Genomic DNA, 26,800 nt, shown 5'->3' with positions numbered 1-26,800 from the left:
AATTTACAGTCTATGGGTATTAATTCATATATATACGATAAAAATTATGCAAACACATAATTGATTAGATAATAACCTTAAATACTTCATTTTCAATCATCCATTTGTTTCTCGTTAAAATACTGAGTAAGATATTGAAAAGGGGAGAAGTTCGGTTTTTATTGCATATATCGACTTTTCAGCCGGATTAGAGCGGTTTTACGTGTACATCTTCCCTCGGTAATATAAACGGAAAATCAGGAACATTTTAGTTAATTCTAATGATAACACATTGATTTTTATCATTTGTATTGGAAACAACATTGTCATATGTCTTTTCTTGGATCTAAATAATACGAAACCTCGCTCTATGATTTGAAGTTAAAATCCTCAAATATGGTTAAATAGTGACTTTTTTCACCTTTTTCATGTAGTTTAATACTACGTAAATATATTCATTCTAACCAATATTTCGATTCTATTTCATGTAGAATCACGATATGTGATTTGGCCGTCAAATATCAGAATTTCGCAAAATATTGCATTTTAAGCAAGTTTTCTTGCATTTTGTTTCGTACGAAAAATCATCGAATTTAGCAATATTTTGACGTTTATCATCCCCTTTTCCTTTATGTGACTTAAACAAAATATCATCGAATTTGGCAATATTTTGCCGTTTTCCACGTTTTTGTGAATTTACAGTCTATGGGTATTAATTCATATATATACGATAAAAATGATGCAAACGCATAATTGATTAGATAATAACCTTAAATACTTCATTTTCAATCATCTATTTGTTTCTCGTTAAAATACTGAGTAAGATATTGAAAAGGGGAGAAGTTTTTTTTTATTGCATATATCGACGTTTCAGCCGGAATAGAGCGATTTTCGTGTACATCTTCCATCGGTAATATAAACGGAAAATCAGTAACATTTTAGTTAATACTAATGAAAACACATTGATTTTTATCATTTGTATTGGAAACAACATTGTCATATGTCTTTTCTTGGATCTAAATAATACGAAACCTCGCTCTGTGATTTGAAGTTAAAATCCTCAAATATGGTTAAATATTGACTTTTTTCACGTTTTTCATGTAGTTTGATATTACGTAAATATATTCATTTTTACCAATATTTCGATACTATTTCATGTAGTATCACGATATGTGATTTGGCCTTCAAATCTTAGAATTTCGCATAATATTGCATTTTAAGCAAGTTTTCTTGCATTTTGTTTCGTACGAAAAATCATCGAATTTAGCAATATTTTGACGTTTATCATCCCCTTTTCCTTTATGTGACTTAAACAAAATATCATCGAATTAGGCAATATTTTGCCGTTTTCCACGTTTTTGTGAATTTACAGTCTATGGGTATTAATTCATATATATACGATAAAAATGATGCAAACACATAATTGATTAGATAATAACCTTAAATACTTCATTTTCAATCATCTATTTGTTTCTCGTTAAAATACTGAGTAAGATATTGAAAAGGGGAGAAGTTCGGTTTTTATTGCATATATCGACTTTTCAGCCGGATTAGAGCGGTTTTACGTGTACATCTTCCCTCGGTAATATAAACGGAAAATCAGGAACATTTTAGTTAATTCTAATGATAACACATTGATTTTTATCATTTGTATTGGAAACAACATTGTCATATGTCTTTTCTTGGATCTAAATAATACGAAACCTCGCTCTATGATTTGAAGTTAAAATCCTCAAATATGGTTAAATAGTGACTTTTTTCACCTTTTTCATGTAGTTTAATACTACCTAAATATATTGATTTTAACCAATATTTCGATTCTATTTCATGTAGAATCACGATATGTGATTTGGCCGTCATATATCAGAATTTCGCAAAATATTGCATTTTAAGCAAGTTTTCTTGCATTTTGTTTCGTACGAAAAATCATCGAATTTAGCAATATTTTGACGTTTATCATCCCCTTTTCCTTTATGTGACTTAAACAAAATATCATCGAATTAGGCAAAATTTTGCCGTTTTCCACGTTTTTGTGAATTTACAGTCTATGGGTATTAATTCATATATATACGGTAAAAATGATGCAAACACATAATTGATTAGATAATAACCTTAAATACTTCATTTTCAATCATCTATTTGTTTCTCGTTAAAATACTGAGTAAGATATTGAAAAGGGGAGAAGTTCTGTTTTTATTGCATATATCGACGTTTCAGCCGGAATAGAGCGATTTTCGTGTACATCTTCCATCGGAAATATAAACGGAAAATCAGTAACATTTTAGTTAATACTAATGAAAACACATTGATTTTTATCATTTGTATTGGAAACAGCATTGTCATATGTCTTTTCTTGGATCTAAATAATACGAAACCTCGCTCTGTGATTTGAAGTTAAAATCCTCAAATATGGTTAAATATTGACTTTTTTCACGTTTTTCATGTAGTTTGATATTACGTAAATATATTCATTTTTACCAATATTTCGATACTATTTCATGTAGTATCACGATATGTGATTTGGCCTTCAAATCTTAGAATTTCGCATAATATTGCATTTTAAGCAAGTTTTCTTGCATTTTGTTTCGTACGAAAAATCATCGAATTTAGCAATATTTTGACGTTTATCATCCCCTTTTCCTTTATGTGACTTGAACAAAATATCATCGAATTAGGCAATATTTTGCCGTTTTCCACGTTTTTGTGAATTTACAGTCTATGGGTATTAATTCATATATATACGATAAAAATTATGCAAACACATAATTGATTAGATAATAACCTTAAATACTTCATTTTCAATCATCCATTTGTTTCTCGTTAAAATACTGAGTAAGATATTGAAAAGGGGAGAAGTTCGGTTTTTATTGCATATATCGACTTTTCAGCCGGATTAGAGCGGTTTTACGTGTACATCTTCCCTCGGTAATATAAACGGAAAATCAGGAACATTTTAGTTAATTCTAATGATAACACATTGATTTTTATCATTTGTATTGGAAACAACATTGTCATATGTCTTTTCTTGGATCTAAATAATACGAAACCTCGCTCTATGATTTGAAGTTAAAATCCTCAAATATGGTTAAATAGTGACTTTTTCACGTTTTTCATGTAGTTTGATACTACGTAAATATATTCATTTTAACCAATATTTCGATTCTATTTCATGTAGAATCACGATATGTGATTTGGCCGTCAAATATCAGAATTTCGCAAAATATTGCATTTTAAGCAAGTTTTCTTGCATTTTGTTTCGTACGAAAAATCATCGAATTTAGCAATATTTTGACGTTTATCATCCCCTTTTCCTTTATGTGACTTAAACAAAATATCATCGAATTAGGCAATATTTTGCCGTTTTCCACGTTTTTGTGAATTTACAGTCTATGGGTATTAATTCATATATATACGATAAAAATGATGCAAACACATAATTGATTAGATAATAACCTTAAATACTTCATTTTCAATCATCTATTTGTTTCTCGTTAAAATACTGAGTAAGATATTGAAAAGGGGAGAAGTTCTGTTTTTATTGCATATATCGACGTTTCAGCCGGAATAGAGCGATTTTCGTGTACATCTTCCATCGGTAATATAAACGAAAAATCAGTAACATTTTAGTTAATACTAATGAAAACACATTGATTTTTATCATTTGTATTGGAAACAACATTGTCATATGTCTTTTCTTGGATCTAAATAATACGAAACCTCGCTCTGTGATTTGAAGTTAAAATCCTCAAATATGGTTAAATATTGACTTTTTTCACGTTTTTCATGTAGTTTGATATTACGTAAATATATTCATTTTTACCAATATTTCGATACTATTTCATGTAGTATCACGATATGTGATTTCGCCTTCAAATCTTAGAATTTCGCATAATATTGCATTTTAAGCAAGTTTTCTTGCATTTTGTTTTGTACGAAAAATCATCGAATTTAGCAATATTTTGACGTTTATCATCCCCTTTTCCTTTATGTGACTTGAACAAAATATCATCGAATTAGGCAATATTTTGCCGTTTTCCACGTTTTTGTGAATTTACAGTCTATGGGTATTAATTCATATATATACGATAAAAATGATGCAAACGCATAATTGATTAGATAATAGCTTTAAATACTTCATTTTCAATCATCTATTTGTTTCTCGTTAGAATACTGAGTAAGATATTGAAAAGGGGAGAAGTTCGGTTTTTATTGCATATATCGACTTTTCAGCCGGATTAGAGCGGTTTTACAAGTACATCTTCCCTCGGTAATATAAACGGAAAATCAGGAACATTTTAGTTAATTCTAATGATAACACATTGATTTTTATCATTTGTATTGGAAACAACATTGTCATATGTCTTTTCTTGGATCTAAATAATACGAAACCTCGCTCTGTGATTTGAAGTTAAAATCCTCAAATATGGTTAAATATTGACTTTTTTCACGTTTTTCATGTAGTTTGATATTACGTAAATATATTCATTTTTACCAATATTTCGATACTATTTCATGTTATATCACGATATGTGATTTGGCCTTCAAATCTTAGAATTTCGCATAATATTGCATTTTAAGCAAGTTTTCTTGCATTTTGTTTTGTACGAAAAATCGTCGAATTTAGCAATATTTTGACGTTTATCATCCCCTTTTCCTTTATGTGACTTAAACAAAATATCATCGAATTAGGCAATATTTTGCCGTTTTCCACGTTTTTGTGAATTTACAGTCTATGGGTATTAATTCATATATATACGATAAAAATTATGCAAACACATAATTGATTAGATAATAACCTTAAATACTTCATTTTCAATCATCTATTTGTTTCTCGTTAAAAGACTGAGTAGGATATTGAAAAGGGGAGAAGTTCGGTTTTTATTGCATATATCGACTTTTCAGCCGGATTAGAGCGGTTTTACAAGTACATCTTCCCTCGGTAATATAAACGGAAAATCAGGAACATTTTAGTTAATTCTAATGATAACACATTGATTTTTATCATTTGTATTGGAAACAACATTGTCATATGTCTTTTCTTGGATCTAAATAATACGAAACCTCGCTCTATGATTTGAATTTAAAATCCTCAAATATGGTTAAATAGTGACTTTTTCACGTTTTTCATGTAGTTTGATATTACGTAAATATATTCATTTTTACCAATATTTCGATACTATTTCATGTAGTATCACGATATGTGATTTGGCCTTCAAATCTTAGAATTTCGCATAATATTGCATTTTAAGCAAGTTTTCTTGCATTTTGTTTCGTACGAAAAATCATCGAATTTAGCAATATTTTGACGTTTATCATCCCCTTTTCCTTTATGTGACTTGAACAAAATATCATCGAATTAGGCAATATTTTGCCGTTTTCCACGTTTTTGTGAATTTACAGTCTATGGGTATTAATTCATATATATACGATAAAAATGATGCAAACGCATAATTGATTAGATAATAACTTTAAATACTTCATTTTCAATCATCTATTTGTTTCTCGTTAAAATACTGAGTAAGATATTGATAAGGGGAGAAGTTCTGTTTTTATTGCATATATCGACGTTTCTGCCGGAATAGAGCGATTTTCGTGTACATCTTCCGTCGGTAATATAAACGAAAAATCAGTAACATTTTAGTTAATACTAATGAAAACACATTGATTTTTATAATTTGTATTGGAAACAACATTGTCATATGTCTTTTCTTGGATCTAAATAATACGAAACCTCGCTCTGTGATTTGAAGTTAAAATCCTCAAATATGGTTAAATATTGACTTTTTTCACGTTTTTCATGTAGTTTGATATTACGTAAATATATTCATTTTTACCAATATTTCGATACTATTTCATGTAGTATCACGATATGTGATTTGGCCTTCAAATCTTAGAATTTCGCATAATATTGCATTTTAAGCAAGTTTTCTTGCATTTTGTTTTGTACGATAAATCATCGAATTTAGCAATATTTTGACGTTTATCATCCCCTTTTCCTTTATGTGACTTAAACAAAATATCATCGAATTAGGCAATATTTTGCCGTTTTCCACGTTTTTGTGAATTTACAGTCGATGGGTATTAATTCATATATATACGATAAAAATTATGCAAACACATAATTGATTAGATAATAACCTTAAATACTTCATTTTCAATCATCTATTTGTTTCTCGTTAAAATACTGAGTAAGATATTGAAAAGGGGAGAAGTTCGGTTTTTATTGCATATATCGACTTTTCAGCCGGATTAGAGCGGTTTTACGTGTACATCTTCCCTCGGTAATATAAACGGAAAATCAGGAACATTTTAGTTAATTCTAATGATAACACATTGATTTTTATCATTTGTATTGGAAACAACACTGTCATATGTCTTTTCTTGGATCTAAATAATACGAAACCTCGCTCTATGATTTGAAGTTAAAATCCTCAAATATGGTTAAATAGTGACTTTTTCACGTTTTTCATGTAGTTTGATATTACGTAAATATATTCATTTTAACCAATATTTCGATTCTATTTCATGTAGAATCACGATATGTGATTTGGCCGTCATATATCAGAATATCGCAAAATATTGCATTTTAAGCAAGTTTTCTTGCATTTTGTTTCGTACGAAAAATCATCGAATTTAGCAATATTTTGACGTTTATCATCCCCTTTTCCTTTATGTGACATAAAGAAAATATCATCGAATTAGGCAATATTTTGCCGTTTTCCACGTTTTTGTGAATTTACAGTCTATGGGTATTAATTCATATATATACGATAAAAATGATGCAAACACATAATTGATTAGATAATAACCTTAAATACTTCATTTTCAATCATCTATTTGTTTCTCGGTAAAATACTGAGTAAGATACTGAAAAGGGGAGAAGTTCTGTTTTTATTGCATATATCGACGTTTCAGCCGGAAAAGAGCGATTTTCGTGTACATCTTCCATCGGAAATATAAACGGAAAATCAGTAACATTTTAGTTAATACTAATGAAAACACATTGATTTTTATCATTTGTATTGGAAACAACATTTTCATATGTCTTTTCTTGGATCTAAATAATACGAAACCTCGCTCTGTGATTTGAAGTTAAAATCCTCAAATATGGTTATATATTGACTTTTTTCACGTTTTTCATGTAGTTTGATATTACGTAAATATATTCATTTTTACCAATATTTCGATACTATTTCATGTAGTATCACGATATGTGATTTGGCCTTCAAATCTCAGAATTTCGCATAATATTGCATTTTTAGCAAGTTTTCTTGCGTTTTGTTTCGTACGAAAAATCATCGAATTTAGCAATATTTTGACGTTTATCATCCCCTTTTCCTTTATGTGATTTAAACAAAATATCATCGAATTAGGCAATATTTTGCCGGTTTTCCACGTTTTTGTGAATTTTCAGTCTATAGGTATTAATTCATTTATATACGATAAAAATTATGCAAACACATAATTGATTAGATAATAACCTTAAATACTTCATTTTCAATCATCTATTTGTTTCTCGTTAAAATACTGAGTAAAATATTGAAAAGGGGAGAAGTTCGGTTTTTATTGCATATATCGACGTTTCAGCCGGATTAGAGCGGTTTTACGTGTACATCTTCCCTCGGTAATATAAACGGAAAATCAGGAACATTTTTGTTAATTCTAATGAAAACACATTGATTTTTATCATTTGTATTGGAAACAACATTGTCATATGTCTTTTCTTGGATCTAAATAATACGAAACCTCGCTCTATGATTTGAAGTTAAAATCCTCAAATATGGTTAAATAGTGACTTTTTTCACCTTTTTCATGTAGTTTAATACTACGTAAATATATTCATTTTAACCAATATTTCGATTCTATTTCATGTAGAATCACGATATGTGATTTGGCCGTCATATATGAGAATTTCGCAAAATATTGCATTTTAAGCAAGGTTTCTTGCATTCATTTTAACCAATATTTCGATTCTATTTCATGTAGAATCACGATATGTGATTTGGCCGACAAATATCAGAATTTCGCAAAATATTGCATTTTAAGCAAGTTTTCTTGCATTTTGTTTCGTACGAAAAATCATCGAATTTAGCAATATTTTGACGTTTATCATCCCCTTTTCCTTTATGTGACTTAAACAAAATATCATCGAATTAGGCAATATTTTGCCGTTTTCCACGTTTTTGTGAATTTACAGTCTATGGGTATTAATTAATATATATACGATAAAAATGATGCAAACACATAATTGATTAGATAATAACCTTAAATACTTCATTTTCAATCATCTATTTGTTTCTCGTTAAAATACTGAGTAAGATATTGAAAAGGGGAGAAGTTCTGTTTTTATTGCATATATCGACGTTTCAGCCGGAATAGAGCGATTTTCGTGCACATCTTCCATCGGTAATATAAACGGAAAATCAGTAACATTTCAGTTATTACTAATGAAAACACATTGATTTTTATCATTTGTATTGGAAACAACATTGTCATATGTCTTTTCTTGGATCTAAATAATACGAAACCTCGCTCTGTGATTTGAAGTTAAAATCCTCAAATATGGTTATATATTGACTTTTTTCACGTTTTTCATGTAGTTTGATATTACGTAAATATATTCATTTTTACCAATATTTCGATACTATTTCATGTAGTATCACGATATGTGATTTGGCCTTCAAATCTCAGAATTTCGCATAATATTGCATTTTAAACAAGTTTTCTTGCATTTTGTTTCGTACGAAAAATCATCGAATTTAGCAATATTTTGACGTTTATCATCCCCTTTTCCTTTATGTGATTTAAACAAAATATCATCGAATTAGGCAATATTTTGCCGTTTTTCCACGTTTTTGTTAATTTTCAGTCTATGGGTATTAATTCATATATATACGATAAAAATGATGCAAACACATAATTGATTAGATAATAACCTTAAATACTTCATTTTCAATCATCTATTTGTTTCTCGTTAAAATACTGAGTAAGATATTGAAAAGGGGAGAAGTTCTGTTTTTATTGCATATATCGACGTTTCAGCCGGAATCGAGCGATTTTCGTGTACATCTTCCATCGGTAATATAAACGGAAAATCAGGAACATTTTAGTTAATTCTAATGATAACACATTGATTTTTATCATTTGTATTGGAAACAACATTGTCATATGTCTTTTCTTGGACCTAAATAATACGAAACCTCGCTCTGTGATTTGAAGTTAAAATCCTCAAATATGGTTAAATATTGACTTTTTTCACGTTTTTCATGTAGTTTGATATTACGTAAATATATTCATTTTTACCAATATTTCGATACTATTTCATGTAGTATCACGATATGTGATTTGGCCTTCAAATCTTAGAATTTCGCATAATATTGCATTTTAAGCAAGTTTTCTTGCATTTTGTTTCGTACGAAAAATCATCGAATTTAGCAATATTTTGACGTTTATCATCCCCTTTTCCTTTATGTGACTTGAACAAAATATCATCGAATTAGGCAATATTTTGCCGTTTTCCACGTTTTTGTGAATTTACAGTCTATGGGTATTAATTCATATATATACGATAAAAATTATGCAAACACATAATTGATTAGATAATAACCTTAAATACTTCATTTTCAATCATCTATTTGTTTCTCGTTAAAATACTGAGTAAGATATTGAAAAGGGGAGAAGTTCTGTTTTTATTGCATATATCGACGTTTCAGCCGGAATAGAGCGATTTTCGTTTACATCTTCCATCGGTAATATAAACGGAAAATCAGTAACATTTTAGTTAATACTAATGAAAACACATTGATTTTTATCATTTGTATTGGAAACAACATTGTCATATGTCTTTTCTTGGATCTAAATAATACGAAACCTCGCTCTGTGATTTGAAGTTAAAAACCTCAAATATGGTTATATATTGACTTTTTTCACGTTTTTCATGTAGTTTGATATTACGTAAATATATTCATTTTTACCAATATTTCGATACTATTTCATGTAGTATCACGATATGTGATTTGGCCTTCAAATCTCAGAATTTCGCATAATATTGCATTTTAAGCAAGTTTTCTTGCATTTTGTTTCGTACGAAAAATCTTCGAATTTAGCAATATTTTGACGTTTATCATCCCCTTTTCCTTTATGTTATTTAAACAAAATATCATCGAATTAGGCAATATTTTGCCGTTTTTCCACGTTTTTGTGAATTTTCAGTCTATGGGTATTAATTCATATATATACGATAAAAATTATGCAAACACATAATTGATTAGATAATAACCTTAAATACTTCATTTTCAATCATCTATTTGTTTCTCGTTAAAGTACTGAGTAAAATATTGAAAAGGGGGGGAAGTTCTGTTTTTATTGCATATATCGACGTTTCAGCCGGAATAGAGCGATTTTCGTGTACATCTTCCATCGGTAATATAAACGGAAAATCAGTAACATTTTAGTTAATACTAATGAAAACACATTGATTTTTATCATTTGTATTGGAAACAACATTGTCATATGTCTTTTCTTGGATCTAAATAATACGAAACCTCGCTCTGTGATTTGAAGTTAAAATCCTCAAATATTGTTATATATTGACTTTTTTCACGTTTTTCATGTAGTTTGATATTACGTAAATATATTCATTTTTACCAATATTTCGATACTATTTCATGTAGTATCACGATATGTGATTTCGCCTTCAAATCTCAGAATTTCGCATAATATTGCATTTTAAGCAAGTTTTCTTGCATTTTGTTTCGTACGAAAAATCATCGAATTTAGCAATATTTTGACGTTTATCATTCCCTTTTCCTTTATGTGATTTAAACAAAATGTCATCGAATTAGGCAATATTTTGCCGTTTTTCCATGTTTTTGTGAATTTTCAGTCTATAGGTATTAATTCATATATATACGATAAAAATTATGCAAACACATAATTGATTAGATAATAACCTTAAATACTTCATTTTCAATCATCTATTTGTTTCTCGTTAAAATACTGAGTAAAATATTGAAAAGGGGAGAAGTTCGGTTTTTATTGCATATATCGACGTTTCAGCCGGATTAGAGCGATTTTACGTGTACATCTTCCCTCGGTAATATAAACGGAAAATCAGGAACATTTTTGGTAATTCTAATGAAAACACATTGATTTTTATCATTTGTATTGGAAACAACATTGTCATATGTCTTTTCTTGGATCTAAATAATACGAAACCTCGCTCTATGATTTGAAGTTAAAATCCTCAAATATGGTTAAATAGTGACTTTTTTCACCTTTTTCATGTAGTTTAATACTACTTAAATATATTCATTTTAACCAATATTTCGATTCTATTTCATGTATAATGACGATATGTGATTTGGCCGTCAAATATCAGAATTTCGCAAAATATTGCATTTTAAGCAAGTTTTCTTGCATTTTGTTTCGTACGAAAAATCATCGAATTTAGCAATATTTTGACGTTTATCATCCCCTTTTCCTTTATGTGACTTAAACAAAATATCATCGAATTAGGCAATATTTTGCCGTTTTCCACGTTTTTGTGAATTTACAGTCTATGGGTATTAATTCATATATATACGATAAAAATGATGCAAACGCATAATTGATTAGATAATAACCTTAAATACTTCATTTTCAATCATCTATTTGTTTCTCGTTAAAATACTGAGTAAGATATTGAAAAGGGGAGAAGTTCTGTTTTTATTGCATATATCGACGTTTCAGCCGGAATAGAGCGATTTTCGTTTACATCTTCCATCGGTAATATAAACGGAAAATCAGTAACATTTTAGTTAATACTAATGAAAACACATTGATTTTTATCATTTGTATTGGAAACAACATTGTCATATGTCTTTTCTTGGATCTAAATAATACGAAACCTCGCTCTGTGATTTGAAGTTAAAAACCTCAAATATGGTTATATATTGACTTTTTTCACGTTTTTCATGTAGTTTGATATTACGTAAATATATTCATTTTTACCAATATTTCGATACTATTTCATGTAGTATCACGATATGTGATTTGGCCTTCAAATCTCAGAATTTCGCATAATATTGCATTTTAAGCAAGTTTTCTTGCATTTTGTTTCGTACGAAAAATCTTCGAATTTAGCAATATTTTGACGTTTATCATCCCCTTTTCCTTTATGTGATTTAAACAAAATATCATCGAATTAGGCAATATTTTGCCGTTTTTCCACGTTTTTGTGAATTTTCAGTCTATGGGTATTAATTCATATATATACGATAAAAATTATGCAAACACATAATTGATTAGATAATAACCTTAAATACTTCATTTTCAATCATCTATTTGTTTCTCGTTAAAGTACTGAGTAAAATATTGAAAAGGGGGGGAAGTTCTGTTTTTATTGCATATATCGACGTTTCAGCCGGAATAGAGCGATTTTCGTGTACATCTTCCATCGGTAATATAAACGGAAAATCAGTAACATTTTAGTTAATACTAATGAAAACACATTGATTTTTATCATTTGTATTGGAAACAACATTGTCATATGTCTTTTCTTGGATCTAAATAATACGAAACCTCGCTCTGTGATTTGAAGTTAAAATCCTCAAATATTGTTATATATTGACTTTTTTCACGTTTTTCATGTAGTTTGATATTACGTAAATATATTCATTTTTACCAATATTTCGATACTATTTCATGTAGTATCACGATATGTGATTTCGCCTTCACATCTCAGAATTTCGCATAATATTGCATTTTAAGCAAGTTTTCTTGCATTTTGTTTCGTACGAAAAATCATCGAATTTAGCAATATTTTGACGTTTATCATTCCCTTTTCCTTTATGTGATTTAAACAAAATGTCATCGAATTAGGCAATATTTTGCCGTTTTTCCACGTTTTTGTGAATTTTCAGTCTATAGGTATTAATTCATATATATACGATAAAAATTATGCAAACACATAATTGATTAGATAATAACCTTAAATACTTCATTTTCAATCATCTATTTGTTTCTCGGGTAAATACTGAGTAAAATATTGAAAAGGGGAGAAGTTCGGTTTTTATTGCATATATCGACGTTTCAGCCGGATTAGAGCGATTTTACGTGTACATCTTCCCTCGGTAATATAAACGGAAAATCAGGAACATTTTTGGTAATTCTAATGAAAACACATTGATTTTTATCATTTGTATTGGAAACAACATTGTCATATGTCTTTTCTTGGATCTAAATAATACGAAACCTCGCTCTATGATTTGAAGTTAAAATCCTCAAATATGGTTAAATAGTGACTTTTTTCACCTTTTTCATGTAGTTTAATACTACTTAAATATATTCATTTTAACCAATATTTCGATTCTATTTCATGTATAATGACGATATGTGATTTGGCCGTCAAATATCAGAATTTCGCAAAATATTGCATTTTAAGCAAGTTTTCTTGCATTTTGTTTCGTACGAAAAATCATCGAATTTAGCAATATTTTGACGTTTATCATCCCCTTTTCCTTTATGTGACTTAAACAAAATATCATCGAATTAGGCAATATTTTGCCGTTTTCCACGTTTTTGTGAATTTACAGTCTATGGGTATTAATTCATATATATACGATAAAAATGATGCAAACGCATAATTGATTAGATAATAACCTTAAATACTTCATTTTCAATCATCTATTTGTTTCTCGTTAAAATACTGAGTAAGATATTGAAAAGGGGAGAAGTTCTGTTTTTATTGCATATATCGACGTTTCAGCCGGAATCGAGCGATTTTCGTTTACATCTTCCATCGGTAATATAAACGGAAAATCAGGAACATTTTAGTTAATTCTAATGATAACACATTGATTTTTATCATTTGTATTGGAAACAACATTGTCATATGTCTTTTCTTGGATCTAAATAATACGAAACCTCGCTCTGTGATTTGAAGTTAAAATCCTCAAATATGGTTAAATATTGACTTTTTTCACGTTTTTCATGTAGTTTGATATTACGTAAATATATTCATTTTTACCAATATTTCGATACTATTTCATGTAGTATCACGATATGTGATTTGGCCTTCAAATCTCAGAATTTCGCATAATATTGCATTTTAAGCAAGTTTTCTTGCATTTTGTTTCGTACGAAAAATCATCGAATTTAGCAATATTTTGACGTTTATCATCCCCTTTTCCTTTATGTGATTTAAACAAAATATCATCGAATTAGGCAATATTTTGCCGTTTTTCCACGTTTTTGTGAATTTTCAGTCTATGGGTATTAATTCATATATATACGATAAAAATTATGCAAACACATAATTGATTAGATAATAACCTTAAATACTTCATTTTCAATCATCTATTTGTTTCTCGTTAAAGTACTGAGTAAGATATTGAAAAGGGGGGAAGTTCTGTTTTTATTGCATATATCGACGTTTCAGCCGGAATAGAGCGATTTTCGTGTACATCTTCGTGTACATCTTCCGGTAATATAAACGGAAAATCAGTAACATTTTAGTTAATACTAATGAAAACACATTGATTTTTATCATTTGTATTGGAAACAACATTGTCATATGTCTTTTCTTGGATCTAAATAATACGAAACCTCGCTCTGTGATTTGAAGTTAAAATCCTCAAATATGGTTATATATTGACTTTTTTCACCTTTTTCATGTAGTTTGATATTACGTAAATATATTCATTTTTACCAATATTTCGATACTATTTCATGTAGTATCACGATATGTGATTTGGCCTTCAAATCTCAGAATTTCGCATAATGTTGCATTTTAAGGAAGTTTTCTTGCATTTTGTTTCGTACGAAAAATCATCGAATTTAGCAATATTTTGACGTTTATCATCCCCTTTTCCTTTATGTGACTTAAACAAAATATCATCGAATTAGGCAATATTTTGCCGTTTTCCACGTTTTTGTGAATTTACAGACTATGGGTATTAATTCATATATATACGGTAAAAATGATGCAAACACATAATTGATTAGATAATAACCTTAAATACTTCATTTTCAATCATCTATTTGTTTCTCGTTAAAATACTGAGTAAGATATTGAAAAGGGGAGAAGTTCTGTTTTTATTGCATATATATTGCATACGTTTCAGCCGGAATCGAGCGATTTTCGTGTACATCTTCCATCGGTAATATAAACGGAAAATCAGGAACATTTTAGTTAATTCTAATGATAACACATTGATTTTTATCATTTGTATTGGAAACAACATTGTCATATGTCTTTTCTTGGATCTAAATAATACGAAACCTCGCTCTGTGATTTGAAGTTAAAATCCTCAAATATGGTTAAATATTGACTTTTTTCACGTTTTTCATGTAGTTTGATATTACGTAAATATATTCATTTTTACCAATATTTCGATACTATTTCATGTAGTATCACGATATGTGATTTGGCCTTCAAATCTTAGAATTTCGCATAATATTGCATTTTAAGCAAGTTTTCTTGCATTTTGTTTCGTACGAAAAATCATCGAATTTAGCAATATTTTGACGTTTATCATCCCCTTTTCCTTTATGTGACTTGAACAAAATATCATCGAATTAGGCAATATTTTGCCGTTTTCCACGTTTTTGTGAATTTACAGTCTATGGGTATTAATTCATATATATACGATAAAAATTATGCAAACACATAATTGATTAGATAATAACCTTAAATACTTCATTTTCAATCATCTATTTGTTTCTCGTTAAAATACTGAGTAAAATATTGAAAAGGGGAGAAGTTCGGTTTTTATTGCATATATCGACGTTTCAGCCGGATTAGAGCGGTTTTACGTGTACATCTTCCCTCGGTAATATAAACGGAAAATCAGGAACATTTTTGGTAATTCTAATGAAAACACATTGATTTTTATCATTTGTATTGGAAACAACATTGTCATATGTCTTTTCTTGGATCTAAATAATACGAAACCTCGCTCTATGATTTGAAGTTAAAATCCTCAAATATGGTTAAATAGTGACTTTTTTCACCTTTTTCATGTAGTTTAATACTACTTAAATATATTCATTTTAACCAATATTTCGATTCTATTTCATGTAGAATCACGATATGTGATTTGGCCGTCAAATATCAGAATTTTGCAAAATATTGCATTTTAAGCAAGTTTTCTTGCATTTTGTTTCGTACGAAAAATCATCGAATTTAGCAATATTTTGACGTTTATCATCCCCTTTTCCTTTATGTGACTTAAACAAAATATCATCGAATTAGGCAATATTTTGCCGTTTTCCACGTTTTTGTGAATTTACAGTCTATGGGTATTAATTCATATATATACGATAAAAATGATGCAAACGCATAATTGATTAGATAATAACCTTAAATACTTCATTTTCAATCATCTATTTGTTTCTCGTTAAAATACTGAGTAAGATATTGAAAAGGGGAGAAGTTCTGTTTTTATTGCATATATCGACGTTTCAGCCGGAATAGAGCGATTTTCGTTTACATCTTCCATCGGTAATATAAACGGAAAATCAGTAACATTTTAGTTAATACTAATGAAAACACATTAATTTTTATCATTTGTATTGGAAACAACATTGTCATATGTCTTTTCTTGGATCTAAATAATACGAAACTTCGCTCTGTGATTTGAAGTTAAAATCCTCAAATATGGTTATATATTGACTTTTTTCACCTTTTTCATGTAGTTTGATATTACGTAAATATATTCATTTTTACCAATATTTCGATACTATTTCATGTAGTATCACGATATGTGATTTGGCCTTCAAATCTCAGAATTTCGCATAATATTGCATTTTAAGCAAGTTTTCTTGCATTTTGTTTCGTACGAAAAATCATCGAATTTAGCAATATTTTGACGTTTATCATCCCCTTTTCCTTTATGTGACTTAAACAAAATATCATCGAATTAGGCAATATTTTGCCGTTTTCCACGTTTTTGTGAATTTACAGTCTATGGGTATTAATTCATATATATATACGGTAAAAATGATGCAAACACATAATTGATTAGATAATAACCTTAAATACTTCATTTCCAATCATCTATTTGTTTCTCGTTAAAATACTGAGTAAGATATTGAAAAGGGGAGAAGTTCTGTTTTTATTGCATATATCGACGTTTCAGCCGGAATCGAGCGATTTTCGTGTACATCTTCCATCGGTAATATAAACGGAAAATCAGGAACATTTTAGTTAATTCTAATGATAACACATTGATTTTTATCATTTGTATTGGAAACAACATTGTCATATGTCTTTTCTTGGATCTAAATAATACGAAACCTCGCTCTGTGATTTGAAGTTAAAATCCTCAAATATGGTTAAATATTGACTTTTTTCACGTTTTTCATGTAGTTTGATATTACGTAAATATATTCATTTTAACCAATATTTCGATACTATTTCATGTAGTATCACGATATGTGATTTGGCCTTCAAATCTTAGAATTTCGCATAATATTGCATTTTAAGCAAGTTTTCTTGCATTTTGTTTCGTACGAAAAATCATCGAATTTAGCAATATTTTGACGTTTATCATCCCCTTTTCCTTTATGTGACTTGAACAAAATATCATCGAATTAGGCAATATTTTGCCGTTTTCCACGTTTTTGTGAATTTACAGTCTATGGGTATTAATTCATATATATACGATAAAAATTATGCAAACACATAATTGATTAGATAATAACCTTAAATACTTCATTTTCAATCATCTATTTGTTTCTCGTTAAAATACTGAGTAAGATATTGAAAAGGGGAGAAGTTCGGTTTTTATTGCATATATCGACTTTTCAGCCGGATTAGAGCGGTTTTACGTGTACATCTTCCCTCGGTAATATAAACGGAAAATCAGGAACATTTTAGTTAATTCTAATGATAACACATTGATTTTTATCATTTGTATTGGAAACAACATTGTCATATGTCTTTTCTTGGATCTAAATAATACGAAACCTCGCTCTATGATTTGAAGTTAAAATCCTCAAATATGGTTAAATAGTGACTTTTTCACGTTTTTCATGTAGTTTGATACTACGTAAATAAATTCATTTTAACCAATATTGCGATTCTATTTCATGTAGAATCACGATATGTGATTTGGCCGTCAAATATCAGAATTTTGCAAAATATTGCATTTTAAGCAAGTTTTCTTGCATTTTCTTTCGTACGAAAAATCATCGAATTTAGCAATATTTTGACGTTTATCATCCCCTTTTCCTTTATGTGACTTAAACAAAATATCATCGAATTAGGCAATATTTTGCAGTTTTCCACGTTTTTGTGAATTTACAGTCTATGGGTATTAATTCATATATATACGATAAAAATGATGCAAACGCATAATTGATTAGATAATAACCTTAAATACTTCATTTTCAATCATCTATTTGTTTCTAGTTAAAATACTGAGTAAGATATTGAAAAGGGGAGAAGTTCTGTTTTTATTGCATATATCGACGTTTCAGCCGGAATAGAGCGATTTTCGTGTACATCTTCCATCGGTAATATAAACGGAAAATCAGTAACATTTTAGTTAATACTAATGAAAACACATTGATTTTTATCATTTGTATTGGAAACAACATTGTCATATGTCTTTTCTTGGATCTAAATAATACGAAACCTCGCTCTGTGATTTGAAGTTAAAATCCTCAAATATGGTTATATATTGACTTTTTTCACGTTTTTCATGTAGTTTGATGTTACGTAAATATATTCATTTTTACCAATATTTCGATACTATTTCATGTAGTATCACGATATGTGATTTCGCCTTCAAATCTCAGAATTTCGCATAATATTGCATTTTAAGCAAGTTTTCTTGCATTTTGTTTCGTACGAAAAATCATCGAATTTAGCAATATTTTGACGTTTATCATTCCCTTTTCCTTTATGTGATTTAAACAAAATGTCATCGAATTAGGCAATATTTTGCCGTTTTTCCACGATTTTGTGAATTTTCAGTCTATAGGTATTAATTCATATATATACGATAAAAATTATGCAAACACATAATTGATTAGATAATAACCTTAAATACTTCATTTTCAATCATCTATTTGTTTCTCGTTAAAATACTGAGTAAAATATTGAAAAGGGGAGAAGTTCGGTTTTTATTGCATATATCGACGTTTCAGCGGGATTAGAGCGGTTTTACGTGTACATCTTCCCTCGGTAATATAAACGGAAAATCAGGAACATTTTTGGTAATTCTAATGAAAACACATTGATTTTTATCATTTGTATTGGAAACAACATTGTCATATGTCTTTTCTTGGATCTAAATAATACGAAACCTCGCTCTATGATTTGAAGTTAAAATCCTCAAATATGGTTAAATAGTGACTTTTTTCACCTTTTTCATGTAGTTTAATACTACTTAAATATATTCATTTTAACCAATATTTCGATTCTATTTCATGTAGAATCACGATATGTGATTTGGCCGTCAAATATCAGAATTTCGCAAAATATTGCATTTTAAGCAAGTTTTCTTGCATTTTGTTTCGTACGAAAAATCATCGAATTTAGCAATATTTTGACGTTTATCATCCCCTTTTCCTTTATGTGACTTAAACAAAATATCATCGAATTAGGCAATATTTTGCCGTTTTCCACGTTTTTGTGAATTTACAGTCTATGGGTATTAATTCATATATATACGATAAAAATGATGCAAACGCATAATTGATTAGATAATAACCTTAAATACTTCATTTTCAATCATCTATTTGTTTCTCGTTAAAATACTGAGTAAGATATTGAAAAGGGGAGAAGTTCTGTTTTTATTGCATATATCGACGTTTCAGCCGGAATCGAGCGATTTTCGTTTACATCTTCCATCGGTAATATAAACGGAAAATCAGGAACATTTTAGTTAATTCTAATGATAACACATTGATTTTTATCATTTGTATTGGAAACAACATTGTCATATGTCTTTTCTTGGATCTAAATAATACGAAACCTCGCTCTGTGATTTGAAGTTAAAATCCTCAAATATGGTTAAATATTGACTTTTTTCACGTTTTTCATGTAGTTTGATATTACGTAAATATATTCATTTTTACCAATATTTCGATACTATTTCATGTAGTATCACGATATGTGATTTGGCCTTCAAATCTTAGAATTTCGCATAATATTGCATTTTAAGCAAGTTTTCTTGCATTTTGTTTCGTACGAAAAATCATCGAATTTAGCAATATTTTGACGTTTATCATCCCCTTTTCCTTTATATGACTTGAACAAAATATCATCGAATTAGGCAATATTTTGCCGTTTTCCACGTTTTTGTGAATTTACAGTCTATGGGTATTAATTCATATATATACGATAAAAATTATGCAAACACATAATTGATTAGATAATAACCTTAAATACTTCATTTTCAATCATCTATTTGTTTCTCGTTAAAATACTGAGTAAGATATTGAAAAGGGGAGAAGTTCGGTTTTTATTGCATATATCGACTTTTCAGCCGGATTAGAGCGGTTTTACGTGTACATCTTCCCTCGGTAATATAAACGGAAAATCAGTAACATTTTAGTTAATACTAATGAAAACACATTGATTTTTATCATTTGTATTGGAAACAACATTGTCATATGTCTTTTCTTGGATCTAAATAATACGAAACCTCGCTCTGTGATTTGAAGTTAAAATCCTCAAATATGGTTATATATTGACTTTTTTCACGTTTTTCATGTAGTTTAATATTACGTAAATATATTCATTTTTACCAATATTTCGATACTATTTCATGTAGTATCACGATATGTGATTTGGCCTTCAAATCTCAGAATTTCGCATAATATTGCATTTTAAGCAAGTTTTCTTGCATTTTGTTTCGTACGAAAAATCATCGAATTTAGCAATATTTTGACGTTTATCATCCCCTTTTCCTTTATGTGATTTAAACAAAATATCATCGAATTAGGCAATATTTTGCCGTTTTTCCACGTTTTTGTGAATTTTCAGTCTATGGGTATTAATTCATATATATACGATAAAAATTATGCAAACACATAATTGATTAGATAATAACCTTAAATACTTCATTTTCAATCATCTATTTGTTTCTCGTTAAAGTACTGAGTAAGATATTGAAAAGGGGGGAAGTTCTGTTTTTATTGCATATATCGACGTTTCAGCCGGAATAGAGCGATTTTCGTGTACATCTTCGTGTACATCTTCCGGTAATATAAACGGAAAATCAGTAACATTTTAGTTAATACTAATGAAAACACATTGATTTTTATCATTTGTATTGGAAACAACATTGTCATATGTCTTTTCTTGGATCTAAATAATACGAAACCTCGCTCTGTGATTTGAAGTTAAAATCCTCAAATATGGTTATATATTGACTTTTTTCACCTTTTTCATGTAGTTTGATATTACGTAAATATATTCATTTTTACCAATATTTCGATACTATTTCATGTAGTATCACGATATGTGATTTGGCCTTCAAATCTCAGAATTTCGCATAATGTTGCATTTTAAGGAAGTTTTCTTGCATTTTGTTTCGTACGAAAAATCATCGAATTTAGCAATATTTTGACGTTTATCATCCCCTTTTCCTTTATGTGACTTAAACAAAATATCATCGAATTAGGCAATATTTTGCCGTTTTCCACGTTTTTGTGAATTTACAGACTATGGGTATTAATTCATATATATACGGTAAAAATGATGCAAACACATAATTGATTAGATAATAACCTTAAATACTTCATTTTCAATCATCTATTTGTTTCTCGTTAAAATACTGAGTAAGATATTGAAAAGGGGAGAAGTTCTGTTTTTATTGCATATATATTGCATACGTTTCAGCCGGAATCGAGCGATTTTCGTGTACATCTTCCATCGGTAATATAAACGGAAAATCAGGAACATTTTAGTTAATTCTAATGATAACACATTGATTTTTATCATTTGTATTGGAAACAACATTGTCATATGTCTTTTCTTGGATCTAAATAATACGAAACCTCGCTCTGTGATTTGAAGTTAAAATCCTCAAATATGGTTAAATATTGACTTTTTTCACGTTTTTCATGTAGTTTGATATTACGTAAATATATTCATTTTTACCAATATTTCGATACTATTTCATGTAGTATCACGATATGTGATTTGGCCTTCAAATCTTAGAATTTCGCATAATATTGCATTTTAAGCAAGTTTTCTTGCATTTTGTTTCGTACGAAAAATCATCGAATTTAGCAATATTTTGACGTTTATCATCCCCTTTTCCTTTATGTGACTTGAACAAAATATCATCGAATTAGGCAATATTTTGCCGTTTTCCACGTTTTTGTGAATTTACAGTCTATGGGTATTAATTCATATATATACGATAAAAATTATGCAAACACATAATTGATTAGATAATAACCTTAAATACTTCATTTTCAATCATCTATTTGTTTCTCGTTAAAATACTGAGTAAAATATTGAAAAGGGGAGAAGTTCGGTTTTTATTGCATATATCGACGTTTCAGCCGGATTAGAGCGGTTTTACGTGTACATCTTCCCTCGGTAATATAAACGGAAAATCAGGAACATTTTTGGTAATTCTAATGAAAACACATTGATTTTTATCATTTGTATTGGAAACAACATTGTCATATGTCTTTTCTTGGATCTAAATAATACGAAACCTCGCTCTATGATTTGAAGTTAAAATCCTCAAATATGGTTAAATAGTGACTTTTTTCACCTTTTTCATGTAGTTTAATACTACTTAAATATATTCATTTTAACCAATATTTCGATTCTATTTCATGTAGAATCACGATATGTGATTTGGCCGTCAAATATCAGAATTTTGCAAAATATTGCATTTTAAGCAAGTTTTCTTGCATTTTGTTTCGTACGAAAAATCATCGAATTTAGCAATATTTTGACGTTTATCATCCCCTTTTCCTTTATGTGACTTAAACAAAATATCATCGAATTAGGCAATATTTTGCCGTTTTCCACGTTTTTGTGAATTTACAGTCTATGGGTATTAATTCATATATATACGATAAAAATGATGCAAACGCATAATTGATTAGATAATAACCTTAAATACTTCATTTTCAATCATCTATTTGTTTCTCGTTAAAATACTGAGTAAGATATTGAAAAGGGGAGAAGTTCTGTTTTTATTGCATATATCGACGTTTCAGCCGGAATAGAGCGATTTTCGTTTACATCTTCCATCGGTAATATAAACGGAAAATCAGTAACATTTTAGTTAATACTAATGAAAACACATTAATTTTTATCATTTGTATTGGAAACAACATTGTCATATGTCTTTTCTTGGATCTAAATAATACGAAACTTCGCTCTGTGATTTGAAGTTAAAATCCTCAAATATGGTTATATATTGACTTTTTTCACCTTTTTCATGTAGTTTGATATTACGTAAATATATTCATTTTTACCAATATTTCGATACTATTTCATGTAGTATCACGATATGTGATTTGGCCTTCAAATCTCAGAATTTCGCATAATATTGCATTTTAAGCAAGTTTTCTTGCATTTTGTTTCGTACGAAAAATCATCGAATTTAGCAATATTTTGACGTTTATCATCCCCTTTTCCTTTATGTGACTTAAACAAAATATCATCGAATTAGGCAATATTTTGCCGTTTTCCACGTTTTTGTGAATTTACAGTCTATGGGTATTAATTCATATATATATACGGTAAAAATGATGCAAACACATAATTGATTAGATAATAACCTTAAATACTTCATTTCCAATCATCTATTTGTTTCTCGTTAAAATACTGAGTAAGATATTGAAAAGGGGAGAAGTTCTGTTTTTATTGCATATATCGACGTTTCAGCCGGAATCGAGCGATTTTCGTGTACATCTTCCATCGGTAATATAAACGGAAAATCAGGAACATTTTAGTTAATTCTAATGATAACACATTGATTTTTATCATTTGTATTGGAAACAACATTGTCATATGTCTTTTCTTGGATCTAAATAATACGAAACCTCGCTCTGTGATTTGAAGTTAAAATCCTCAAATATGGTTAAATATTGACTTTTTTCACGTTTTTCATGTAGTTTGATATTACGTAAATATATTCATTTTAACCAATATTTCGATACTATTTCATGTAGTATCACGATATGTGATTTGGCCTTCAAATCTTAGAATTTCGCATAATATTGCATTTTAAGCAAGTTTTCTTGCATTTTGTTTCGTACGAAAAATCATCGAATTTAGCAATATTTTGACGTTTATCATCCCCTTTTCCTTTATGTGACTTGAACAAAATATCATCGAATTAGGCAATATTTTGCCGTTTTCCACGTTTTTGTGAATTTACAGTCTATGGGTATTAATTCATATATATACGATAAAAATTATGCAAACACATAATTGATTAGATAATAACCTTAAATACTTCATTTTCAATCATCTATTTGTTTCTCGTTAAAATACTGAGTAAGATATTGAAAAGGGGAGAAGTTCGGTTTTTATTGCATATATCGACTTTTCAGCCGGATTAGAGCGGTTTTACGTGTACATCTTCCCTCGGTAATATAAACGGAAAATCAGGAACATTTTAGTTAATTCTAATGATAACACATTGATTTTTATCATTTGTATTGGAAACAACATTGTCATATGTCTTTTCTTGGATCTAAATAATACGAAACCTCGCTCTATGATTTGAAGTTAAAATCCTCAAATATGGTTAAATAGTGACTTTTTCACGTTTTTCATGTAGTTTGATACTACGTAAATAAATTCATTTTAACCAATATTGCGATTCTATTTCATGTAGAATCACGATATGTGATTTGGCCGTCAAATATCAGAATTTTGCAAAATATTGCATTTTAAGCAAGTTTTCTTGCATTTTCTTTCGTACGAAAAATCATCGAATTTAGCAATATTTTGACGTTTATCATCCCCTTTTCCTTTATGTGACTTAAACAAAATATCATCGAATTAGGCAATATTTTGCAGTTTTCCACGTTTTTGTGAATTTACAGTCTATGGGTATTAATTCATATATATACGATAAAAATGATGCAAACGCATAATTGATTAGATAATAACCTTAAATACTTCATTTTCAATCATCTATTTGTTTCTAGTTAAAATACTGAGTAAGATATTGAAAAGGGGAGAAGTTCTGTTTTTATTGCATATATCGACGTTTCAGCCGGAATAGAGCGATTTTCGTGTACATCTTCCATCGGTAATATAAACGGAAAATCAGTAACATTTTAGTTAATACTAATGAAAACACATTGATTTTTATCATTTGTATTGGAAACAACATTGTCATATGTCTTTTCTTGGATCTAAATAATACGAAACCTCGCTCTGTGATTTGAAGTTAAAATCCTCAAATATGGTTATATATTGACTTTTTTCACGTTTTTCATGTAGTTTGATGTTACGTAAATATATTCATTTTTACCAATATTTCGATACTATTTCATGTAGTATCACGATATGTGATTTCGCCTTCAAATCTCAGAATTTCGCATAATATTGCATTTTAAGCAAGTTTTCTTGCATTTTGTTTCGTACGAAAAATCATCGAATTTAGCAATATTTTGACGTTTATCATTCCCTTTTCCTTTATGTGATTTAAACAAAATGTCATCGAATTAGGCAATATTTTGCCGTTTTTCCACGATTTTGTGAATTTTCAGTCTATAGGTATTAATTCATATATATACGATAAAAATTATGCAAACACATAATTGATTAGATAATAACCTTAAATACTTCATTTTCAATCATCTATTTGTTTCTCGTTAAAATACTGAGTAAAATATTGAAAAGGGGAGAAGTTCGGTTTTTATTGCATATATCGACGTTTCAGCGGGATTAGAGCGGTTTTACGTGTACATCTTCCCTCGGTAATATAAACGGAAAATCAGGAACATTTTTGGTAATTCTAATGAAAACACATTGATTTTTATCATTTGTATTGGAAACAACATTGTCATATGTCTTTTCTTGGATCTAAATAATACGAAACCTCGCTCTATGATTTGAAGTTAAAATCCTCAAATATGGTTAAATAGTGACTTTTTTCACCTTTTTCATGTAGTTTAATACTACTTAAATATATTCATTTTAACCAATATTTCGATTCTATTTCATGTAGAATCACGATATGTGATTTGGCCGTCAAATATCAGAATTTCGCAAAATATTGCATTTTAAGCAAGTTTTCTTGCATTTTGTTTCGTACGAAAAATCATCGAATTTAGCAATATTTTGACGTTTATCATCCCCTTTTCCTTCATGTGACTTAAACAAAATATCATCGAATTAGGCAATATTTTGCCGTTTTCCACGTTTATGTGAATTTACAGTCTATGGGTATTAATTCATATATATACGATAAAAATGATGCAAACGCATAATTGATTTGATAATAACCTTAAATACTTCATTTTCAATCATCTATTTGTTTCTCGTTAAAATACTGAGTAAGATATTGAAAAGGGGAGAAGTTCTGTTTTTATTGCATATATCGACGTTTCAGCCGGAATAGAGCGATTTTCGTTTACATCTTCCATCGGTAATATAAACGGAAAATCAGTAACATTTTAGTTAATACTAATGAAAACACATTGATTTTTATCATTTGTATTGGAAACAACATTGTCATATGTCTTTTCTTTGATCTAAATAATACGAAACCTCGCTCTGTGATTTGAAGTTAAAATCCTCAAATATGGTTATATATTGACTTTTTTCACGTTTTTCATGTAGTTTGATATTACGTAAATATATTCATTTTTACCAATATTTCGATACTATTTCATG

The sequence above is a fragment of the Procambarus clarkii genome, chromosome 89 (genome assembly GCF_040958095.1).
Source record: "Procambarus clarkii isolate CNS0578487 chromosome 89, FALCON_Pclarkii_2.0, whole genome shotgun sequence".
Lineage (NCBI taxonomy): Eukaryota > Metazoa > Arthropoda > Malacostraca > Decapoda > Cambaridae > Procambarus > Procambarus clarkii.
This window is presented reverse-complemented; position numbering follows the sequence as displayed.